This window comes from Odocoileus virginianus, unplaced genomic scaffold, assembly GCF_023699985.2.
Source record: "Odocoileus virginianus isolate 20LAN1187 ecotype Illinois unplaced genomic scaffold, Ovbor_1.2 Unplaced_Contig_22, whole genome shotgun sequence".
NCBI lineage: Eukaryota > Metazoa > Chordata > Mammalia > Artiodactyla > Cervidae > Odocoileus > Odocoileus virginianus.
The window spans coordinates 1,428,168-1,438,416 of record NW_027224339.1 but is presented as its reverse complement, the minus strand read 5'-3'; the positions used below and the strand labels follow the sequence as shown (position 1 = coordinate 1,438,416).

The 10,249-nt window shown below is 41.4% G+C and overlaps 1 pseudogene; it reads left to right on the top strand.

The window, feature by feature from the left end:
* The first annotated feature begins 1,125 nt into the window (after window positions 1-1,125).
* On the top strand, window positions 1,126-2,431 carry LOC139034062 (glycylpeptide N-tetradecanoyltransferase 1 pseudogene; annotated as a pseudogene).
* Window positions 2,432-10,249: the final 7,818 nt, after the last annotated feature.

Here is a 10,249-nt window from a genome sequence, read left to right as displayed (position 1 = left end):
TCACCTTTCTAAGTTAGTCTCCACCAAATTTCTCCATCAGAAAGTTACTACGTTCCCATCTTGATACACGTTTCTATTCTGTACACATATTGGTTAGAAGTGAGTTATTAAGTGCAGCTCATACTCGAGGGGAAGCATGTTAAGCTCCACCACCTAGAAGAAGTGAATATGTATATTATTTGGAATCATTCTGTAAGAAAGTGTTTTTTCCTTCTCCTCTATTTATTTATTTGTTCAATCATTTATATCAGTATGGAATCATGCGTTTCATGCTTTTAGTTATTATTTGGATTATTATTGACCATTTAAATATATATGTACATATCATTCCTGTACCTTTGAAAGGTTATTGTGAATTTGTTTAAAGTGGGGACTATCTGAATTAAGTTTGAGGGGGTTTATGTATGCATGCATAATTGAAATTGAAATTGACATTATGTAAGTTGACCATGCTTATATAGTATGTGATGGAATCTTATACAGGAAAAGTGTTTATAGACTCCTAATAGTAGGTCTTCATCCTCTTGTGACAGGAAGCTCATTACTTCATAAGACAGCTCTTTTAATGTTGAGTCTGCTCTATTCCTAGTGGGATTGTAGTAATCCAGGTAGTGGGATTGCAAGAGAGAAAAGGAAATGGTGGCTATGGGAAGAGCAGAATATGATTAGAGGAAGTAGTGACTGAGTCTAGGATGGAGCAGCTAAAAACTGATGTGTCTCACTGGATTTCAGGGAAGTAATTTGTCTACCAGGTTGACAAAATATATATACAGAGAGAGAACTTGTAGTGACCATTCCCCAAAACCCCAGGCCCAGCTAGCCCCTGTTCTGGACATCCTTCAGTTTTGTATTACTCCTTCATCCATCCCCAATACATCCATTCATAGATATAAACTATATTCCTTAATTTGACAAATATTTCTTGAGTACCTACTATATATGTCAAGAATTATTCTAAGTAGCATGGATGAGTTGGAAGGGCAGTATGTGTGCAAGTGTGTAGGAGGTGAAGAAAGACCTTCTGTTGCTCACTTTTATTTGGATTTAGTTAAGTATTTCTCATTCCTTTTATCCTTTGAGATATGTCACATGTCATATATCATACAATTCACCCATTAAAAGTGTATGTACAGGCAACTCAAGAAGGCGGATGAGAGTGATACAGCAGTGAAGCCACTGGCACTTCCGCTGCTGCAGATGATGGAAGGGAATGGAAAGGCCCAAGAGTACTGCAGCGATTGTGAGAAGGAGGAGGACACCAGCTATAGTCAGGATGGCTTGAGTCTATCCAATGACAGTGGAGCAAAAAGGAGAAAAAGAAACTGAAAAGAAGCAGCAGAAAGAGGAAGGCAGTGAGACAGATTCAGCCCAGGATCAGCCTGTTCATCGGATGAACTGTTTGCCAGCAGAAGACCCAGGAAACAAATAAGGCCATTCAGCTCTTTTTCACTGGGTCAAGGAATCTGCAAAAAACACCCTGCTGAATGAGAATTATGTGGAAGATGATGACAACATGTTCTGATTGATTATTCCCCAGAATTTGTTTTGTGGGCTCTCCAGCCACCTAGCTGACTTTCCCAGTGGCACTGTGGGGTTCAGGTGGTCTCAAGTCAGAAATGGGTTGGGTTCATCAGTGCCATCCCAGCAAACATCCATGCCTATTACACAGAGAAGAAGATGGTAGAGATCAACTTCCTGTGTGTCCACAAGAAGCTGCACTCCAAGAAGGTGGTTCCAGTCCTGATCCATGAGATAACCTGATGGCTTTACCCGGAAGGCATCTTCCAAGCTGTTTAAACTGCCACAATGGTATTACCAAAGCCTGTTGGCACCTGCAGGTATTGGCATTGGTCCCTAAACCCATGGAAGCTGATTGAAGTTCTTCCACTTGAGCATAATTCTGACCATGCAGTTCACTATGAAGCTCTACCAGCTGCCAGAGACTCCCAAGACAGCTGGGGTGTGACCAATGGGAAAAAAGAACACACTAGTAGTGCACCAGTTCTGCACCCAGTACCTGAAGCAGTTTTGGGTCACAACAGTCATGAGCCAAGAGGAGGTTCTACAGAACATTGTCGACGTTCTATCATTGACACTTTTGTGGTGGAGAATGTGAATAGTGAGGTGACAGATTTCCTGAACTTTTATACACTTCTGTTCACCATCATGAACCATCCGCCTCATGAGTCTAAAGTCTGCGTATTCTTTCTACAATGTTCATACTCAGACCCCTCTTTTAGACCTCATGAGTAATACCCTCGTTCTCACCAAAATGAAAGGGTTTGATGTGTTCAATGCAGTGACTCTTATGGAGAACAAACCTTCCCTGGAGAATTTCAAGCTCAGCAAGGGGACAGCAACCTACTGTCTTATCTACAATTGGAAGTGCCTCAGCATGGAGGCAGAAAAAGTTGGGCTGGTGTTACAGTAACCAACTGCCAGTGAGATTCTGGATAAAGCCACTGAGAATTCAAACTAGAAACTTATTGATCCAATTTTTACAAATGTGAGAATCTCTGCCAAAGGGAGCAGAACTGAACCAGCTTTACACACTCCACTGAACTTGACGATTGTATTGCAATGGTATAGGCTGTGTGAGGTCATTTTTAGCCATGTCTCTGGTTTCCTTGCTTTCCAATTAATCACATTTTTATTCAGCTATGATCAAGGGAAGGTAACTGCTGAAAACTAGCTCATGATTGGCATATTATGGAGTTACTAAGTGTGTGTGTATGTGTGTGTGTGTATAATAAAGTATGTACAGTTCAGTGACTTATTCACAGATATGTATAACCATCACAGTTAATATTAGAACATTTTCATCACATCAAGAAGAAACCAGTTAGGGATGTCCCTGGTGGTCCAGTGGTTAAGAATCTGCCTTCCAATGCAGGGGACACAGGTTCAATCCCTGGTCAGGGAACTAAGATCCCACATGCCACAGAGCAAGTTAAGTCCACATTGAAACCACTGAGCCAGTGTGCCACAACTAGAGAGTCCATGCACTGCAACAGAAGATCCCACATGCTGCAACTAAGACCCCAGGCAGCCAAAGAAATACATACAGATTTTAAAAAAGAAACCACTGAGCTATCATCCCTTCATATCTCCATTCCCTCTTCCCAACCCTAAACTAATCTCCTTTCTGTCTCTCTATATTTTCCTTTTCTGAACTTTCATATGAGTGAAATCTTAGAGTATACAGGTTTTTTTTTGTAACTTGCTTCCTTTACTTAGCATATGTTTTCAAGATTCATCCATGTTGTAGCATATATCAGTACTTCATTCCTTTTTATAGCTGAATAATACTTCATTGCATGGATACCGTATTTTGTTTATCCATTTGTCAGTTGATGGACATTTAGGTTGTTTTCACCTTTTTCTTATTATGAATAATGCTCTTGTAAACATTCATGTACAAGTTTCTGTGCAGGCATATGTTTTCATGTCTCTTGGGTATATATCTAGAAGTGGAATTGCTGGGTCAAATGGTAACTCTACGTTTAATCATTCAAGGAACCACCAGACTATTTTTCAAAGTGGATATACTATTTTATGTTCCCACCAACAGTGTATAAGTGTTTCTATTTCTTTTTTTTAATTGGATTGATTTTATAGCTCTATTTTTACCTTTTTCATGTTTTCTAAAAACTTTTTATTTTGTATTGGGTTTCCCACATGACACAATGGTAAAGAATCTGCCTGCCAATGCAGGAGACACAAGAGACGCAGGTTTGATCCCTGGGTTGGGAAGATCCCCTGGAGTAGGAAATGGCAACCCACTCCAGTATTCTTGCCTGGAAAATTCCATGGACAGAGGAGCCTGGTGGGCTACAGTCCATGGGGTCACAAAAAGTCAGACACAACTGAGCACACACACAGTCAGTTAACAAACAATGTTGTGATAGTTTCAGGTGAACAGTGAAGGGATTCAGCCATACATATACATGTATCCATTCTCCCCCAAACTCCCCTCCCATCCAGGCTGCCCCATAACATTGAGCAGAGTTCCATGTGCTATACAGTAGGTCCTTGTTTATCCATTTTAAATATAGCAGTGTGTACATGTTCATCCCAAACTCCTAACTATCCCTTCCTCCCATCCTTCCCCCCTGCAACCATAAGTTTGTTTTCTAAGTCTGTGAGTCTCTGTTTTATAAGTTCATTTGTATCATTTCTTTTTAGATTCCACACATAAGGGATGTCATATTTTCTCCTTCTCTGACTTACTTCACTCAGTATGACAATCTCTGGGTCCATCCATGTTGCTGCAAATGGCATTGCTTCATTCTTTTTAATGGCTGCATAATATTCCATTGTATGTATGTACCACATTTCTTTATCCATTCCTCTTTCAATGAACTTTTAGGCTGCTTCCATGTCTTGGTTATTGTAAACAGTGCACTGCAATGAACACTGGGGTACATGCATCCTTTCAGATCATGTTTTTCTCTGGATATATGCCCAGGAGTGGGATTGCAGGGTCATATGGTAGCTCTATTTTTAGTTTTTTAAGGAACCTCCATACTGTTCTCCATAGTGGCTGTACCAGTTTACATTCCCACCAACAGTGTAGGAGGGTTCCCTTCTCTCCACATCCTCTCCAGCATTTATTGTTTGTGGATTTTTTGATGATGGCTATTTTTACTGGAGGTTTCTGTTTCTCCACATCTTCCATGTCAACACTTGTAATCTTTCTTTGTTCTAGCCATCCTAGTAGACGTAAAATAGTATCTCACTGTGATTTTGATTTGCAGCATTTCCTTGATAGCTAATGATATCAGAGCATCTTTTGTTTTGGGGCCATTCATATATCTCATTTAGAGAATTGTACATTCAAATTCTTTGCTCATCTTTTGATTGAGTTATTTATTTTTTTAATTATTGAGTTATAAGAGGCCTTTATATATTCTAGACACAAAGCCCTTATTCTTTTTCCAATCACTTGGCTGAGATCCACGTCTGGTAGGAAAGTGCCCAATGCAGACCTTGTAGCCAAGATGATGATGTAATAATAAGACAGGAAATAATCTCAAACAGAAAAAGCTGTACATGTGAAGAAAGGACCCAACCTGCTTCTGAATTTTCTAGAAGTCTGGCAACCTGTGGAGAGCAAGAGGAACTGTCTATATCTAGCTAGCCAGCAAGCAATGCTACTCCAGTTAGTTGTTAAAAATTATTTGACCGTATACAAACTTCACCAAATGGTGCTTTTTCTGAGGAAAGCCTCACTCTGTGCTTGGTGATTTCAGCTCCTTATCTTGCCTGTATTCATGAAAATAATTATTCATGACACTTGTTAAAGACAGCAAGGCAGAATTTATTGGGGAATTACTACAATGGGGTCAGCCATGGGGAAGAGAAATTGGGCTTAAATTGGAATACAACAAGAAAAAGTGAGGATTTGTAGTCAAGGAACAGGGTTGGGGCTGGTATATCAGTGGATGAAAAATTACTAAGAGGAAGCATCATAGGTAAGGGGGGATACTGGCTAAACTGAACTAACAGGAATCTAACTGAAAGCAGTCTGGGTGATCAGACATCACCTGGGGGATGGTAGAGAATGAAGACTTCCATCAAATATTGAGGGTGATCAGATAGGAGGTGCATTCTGGTTAAACAGACTTAGCAGGATTCTTGCTAAAATTGGATGCTGCAGAGAAGAACACAGAAGCTCAAAAAGTCAGGGCCTAGTTGACAAGATAGTGGGAGTGTGACTAAAGTTTGGTCAAAGAGAGACTCTTTGACACTAGTCCCCCCACCCCAACCCCCTACATTTTCTGGGTCTGCTTTCCTGTGAGCAGACAGCCAGAAGAGACAAACACTTCTCAAGACTATTGTGTGGTCTGATGGTTGCTAGGCAACTGCCAGGGTCCCTTTCAAATTGCAGCTTCCCTCCCAGCTGGGGTTCCCTTTCCCCCCTCAAGGCATCTGTCAGCAGTATTAGCAAAGATTCATACGCCTGCAGGCTACAGTGCCAAGGGCCAGGAAGAGGCAGCTCAGGCCTGGTGGAGGAAGGGGCAAAGTCATGTAAGTCCTTAGGATTCACCAGAGCAACCAAAACCCATTTAGTGCTGCAGGATGCCTCCATCACTCACCTGTTTGTTTATTTTGTCATGCCATTTCCCAGGTGAGGGAAGCTGGGAGCCCTAGAGGGTGGACCACTGGCACCCATGGGGAGGGTCTGGCACCAGCAGGAGTTAATCTTCACATTTTTGAGGCTCATTGCTGCTGCTGCTGCTAAGTCACTTCAGTCGTGTCCAACTCTGTGTGATCCCATAGACGGCAGCCCACCAGGCTCCCCCATCCCTGGGATTCTCCAAGCAAGAACACTGGAGTAGGTCATTAGCTACAGCCATAACCTCACTCCCTCCACACTTTACTCCTGAAGGACTTGGGTTTTCGAGGTTCCTTCTCTATGACCCAAATGTGAATTTGGGCAGGTCTGAGGTTCATATCTTGGCTTAACTCTTGTCTCATGGCTAGACAGTGGTGGTAATGGAACTAAGCTTATTTGTTTTGCTCAGAAAGGACCAGCAGGCAAAGTGGGACTTTTGGGTGCTCTGTGTGCTCCCATCCCTGAGGTGGGAACAGTAGGTACTGTCACATCCTGGGAATGAACTCTGCAGATATGGGCAAGAGCAGAAGATGAATTCAGCCTGGGAGCCTCCCAGGGAATAGACACTGCAGCCAGACTAGCTGGGTCCAAATAGTGACTCTATCACTTACTGGTTGTGTGAGTCCAAGTTAGTTCACCTCTCTGTGTCTCAAGTTTCACATATGGGTTCTGCATAAGTGGGAGTAATAGTTCCTAACTCAGAAGGCTGTTAGGGAGACTAAAATGTGTTAATGTATGTAAAGTGATAAATGTTTACTATCATTTTCATTGTGGATGGAAAGGAGGGCAAATTTCTTAGTTTTCAAGGGCCTAGGCCTGGCATCTCTTGATTCCCATAGAACTATAGGCACTGGGAATCTGGGGCCTGTGCACTTCAACTACACTTGCAGTTAACCCTCTCAACAACCCACTAATGTATCATCAGCCCCATTTTGCAAATACATCTCTGAGCAAGGCAGGGAAAAGGGTGGGGTGGGATTTGAGGGATAGAGTGAGTGTGTGAAAAGCTCAGTCTCCCCAGTCTCCTCACGAGTGCCCACTCCACTTTACGGTCTGCAACAGAGAACCAAGGAAAAACCAATTCTGGGACAGCAGGATAGCAAAGCTGTTCTATGGAATCAAACTACAATGGCTGAAAAGGAAGAACCACCAGCAGAGAAGGGCTTGCTGCTTGGACTTCTACATTTTGACTCCTGGTTCCTAAGGGTTGTCGGCTTCCTCTGAAGACAGAATTTATTTCCCTCCTGTAGGCAGAACCCAGGAAACAAACCTACTTTCCCATAAGCTAACCTGAGTACTGGCCAAAGAAAGAAACCAAGTTTTTCTTAATCACCAACTCCAGCTACCTCATCCCTTCCATCCCTTACGGGCCAACATACACAAACACTTGGCTCCCTGCCCAATGAGAACTTTGCTTTCTAAAGAGTGAAAAAGAATCTCTGGCTCCAATCTAGATTTGTTGAATAAATGTCTAGTGATTCCCAAAGTAGAAGAGATAATTTTCAGAAGGAAGAGAGAAGGAAGAGATCAAGAACAATGAACTTGTTTTCCCATCCCCACACTCCTCTCCATTTCTGAGCTCTTAGAGGGAAATGGGGATCTGCCTTTGACTAATGTAAGAACAGAGTCAACAGAAGTTCAGAGGTTAGCTCAGATGGGGAGTAATAGAATCCAAGGCTGTAACTATTGATTCCCAGCTTGCTCATAACTAGAATTGTCCCCAGACGGAGGTGTGTATAAACTTGCCTCCTGAGATCACTAGCAAGCCACATTTTAGTCCACACTTCATCCTCCACCTTCACACTCTAGGTCAGAGCTGAATTAAGACTTCTGGAGCAGAAGGACTAAAAAAAATTGTTCTGGGGAAATCAGCTATTTGTCAATTAGGTCTTTGGCATCTTTAAATTCATATATGGACTATTGTCTTAACAAGCCTATCATTTTTTAATCCTCTGAAACAAATTAGATGTCATAAACATCCCGTTTTCAGGAAAAAATGGTTCAAAAGCATGAGATAATTTGAACTTCTGAAGCTGAAGTTGGATTTCAGATAAGTTATAATTTTATTAAAGAAATTAAGGAAGTTCTGTTTAATGTGGCTGCCCTTTTGTGGAACATCTCTTTAAGACTCCCCCCCCAAATGAGTCTCTTTTTCTGCCATATGAATTTTTGTTACAACATACACATAACACTAAACAGCTCAGGTGCAGGGAGTTCATCATCTTCTAGGCTTCAAATGACCTTTTCAAAGATCTTCAGACATTTTCAGAGAAATAGCAGATTCATTTATGTTTTATTATCATCTTTTTCTCTATTCACATTCTCCAGGGCCTTTTTAAATTAGAGAAAGACATACTTCTTGTCCAGAGAAGGCAATGGCAACCCACTCCAGTACTCTTGCCTGGAAAATCCCATGGATGGAGGAGCCTGGTAGGCTGCAGTCCATGGGGTCTCGAAGAGTCGGACAAGACTGAGTGACTTCACTTTCACTTTTCACTTTCATGCATTAGAGAAGGAAATGGCAACCCAACCCACTCCAGTGTTCTTGCCTAGAGAATCCCAGGGACAGCGAGCCTGGTAGACTGCCGTCTATGGGGTTGCACAGAGTCGGACACGACTGAAGTGATTAGCAGGAGCAGCATACTTCTGGTCCTACACTTTGCAACTCTGATATTATGGCAGGTTGAAATTTTAACACCTTTTCCATGACTAACAACCATAGGTGTCTTGTCGGCACATGTAAGGAGGCTATCTCCTTCCATTTCTGTAAACTAAGACATCTCATTATGTGCTTCTGCATGTTTTGAAGAAATTAAAAATGACTTTTCAAAATTCATGTGTGTGCTGTCTGCTGAATATGCAGATAGATGAGCAAAATCTAGTTTGTATTATTCTGCTTTCTGTGGTTTCATTAACATCTTCATAGCTATCAAAATGACAATATGAAATTCTACTTTTTTAAAAAAAAATTGAAGTACCTAATGACTAAGAGGAATATTTTTTCTTGCTGAGATCAGACTCATCATTTGATACGCTGTAAAAAGCATAGATCATTAGTAAGATCTGACAGAATCACATCTATGCTGTAAGTGACCAACGTGGGGGTGTGTGTGTGTGTTAGTCGCTCAGTCGTGTCCAGTTCTTTGTGATCCCATGGACTATAGCCCACCAGGCTCCTCTGTCCATGGGATTATCCAGGCAAGAGTACTGGAGTGGGTTGCCATTTCCTTCTCAGGGTATCTTTCCAATCCAGGAATCAAACCCCAGTTTCCCACATTGCAGTCAGATTGTTTACCATCTGAGTCACCAGGGAAACCTAAGGGACCAACATATCTGTCATTAAAATTTCCCCCTTTTGTTTGCCTAGAATTACAAGCTCTGAATCAGGATATGTAAATCTAGGCAGTTTCATAGAGTAAACAAAGGGATAACACGATAACAAATGTTCATTTGTGTTGTATATCCATGCTAATACAGTGGCTATTATTTTCAACTAAGCAGTGACATCTTTGGGGGAAACTTTTGAAGTACTGGCCAGTCTCATCCAGAACTTACAAGTTTCAGTCTCCATATATGCTTTCACACAGCCTTCTTCACCATGCCCGATCCCAAATTCTTCATATTGTGTAATAGGTCCTGTTTGAGTTATTTACCTTCCTAATCCAATTGTATGTGTTTTTCATCTGTCTAAAATAACACAATAGCTTATCCTTCTTTTCAGTGATGCTAACATTGGTATTATAATGGTTCTCATTTTCATTATCTCCATTCTTACAGAACATGCATTCCTCCCAAATTCATATGTTGAAGGCCCAACTGCCAGTATCAAAGAATGTGGCTCTATTTGGAGACAGGACCTTTAAAGGGGTGATTAAAGTTGTTAGGGTGGGCTCTGATTCAATCTAACTGTGCCCTTATAACAAAAGGAAATTTGGACACATGGGGAGATACCAGAAATGCATGCTTTACAGAGGAAAGACCACGTAAGGACACAGGGAGAAGGCAGCAATCTATAAGCCAGGAGAGAGGCCTCAGAAGAAACTAAAATTGCCTACGTCTTGATCTTGGACTTCCTAGCCACCAAAATAATGAGAAATAAATTTCTATTTTCTTAAGCTAGTCTATGTGTAT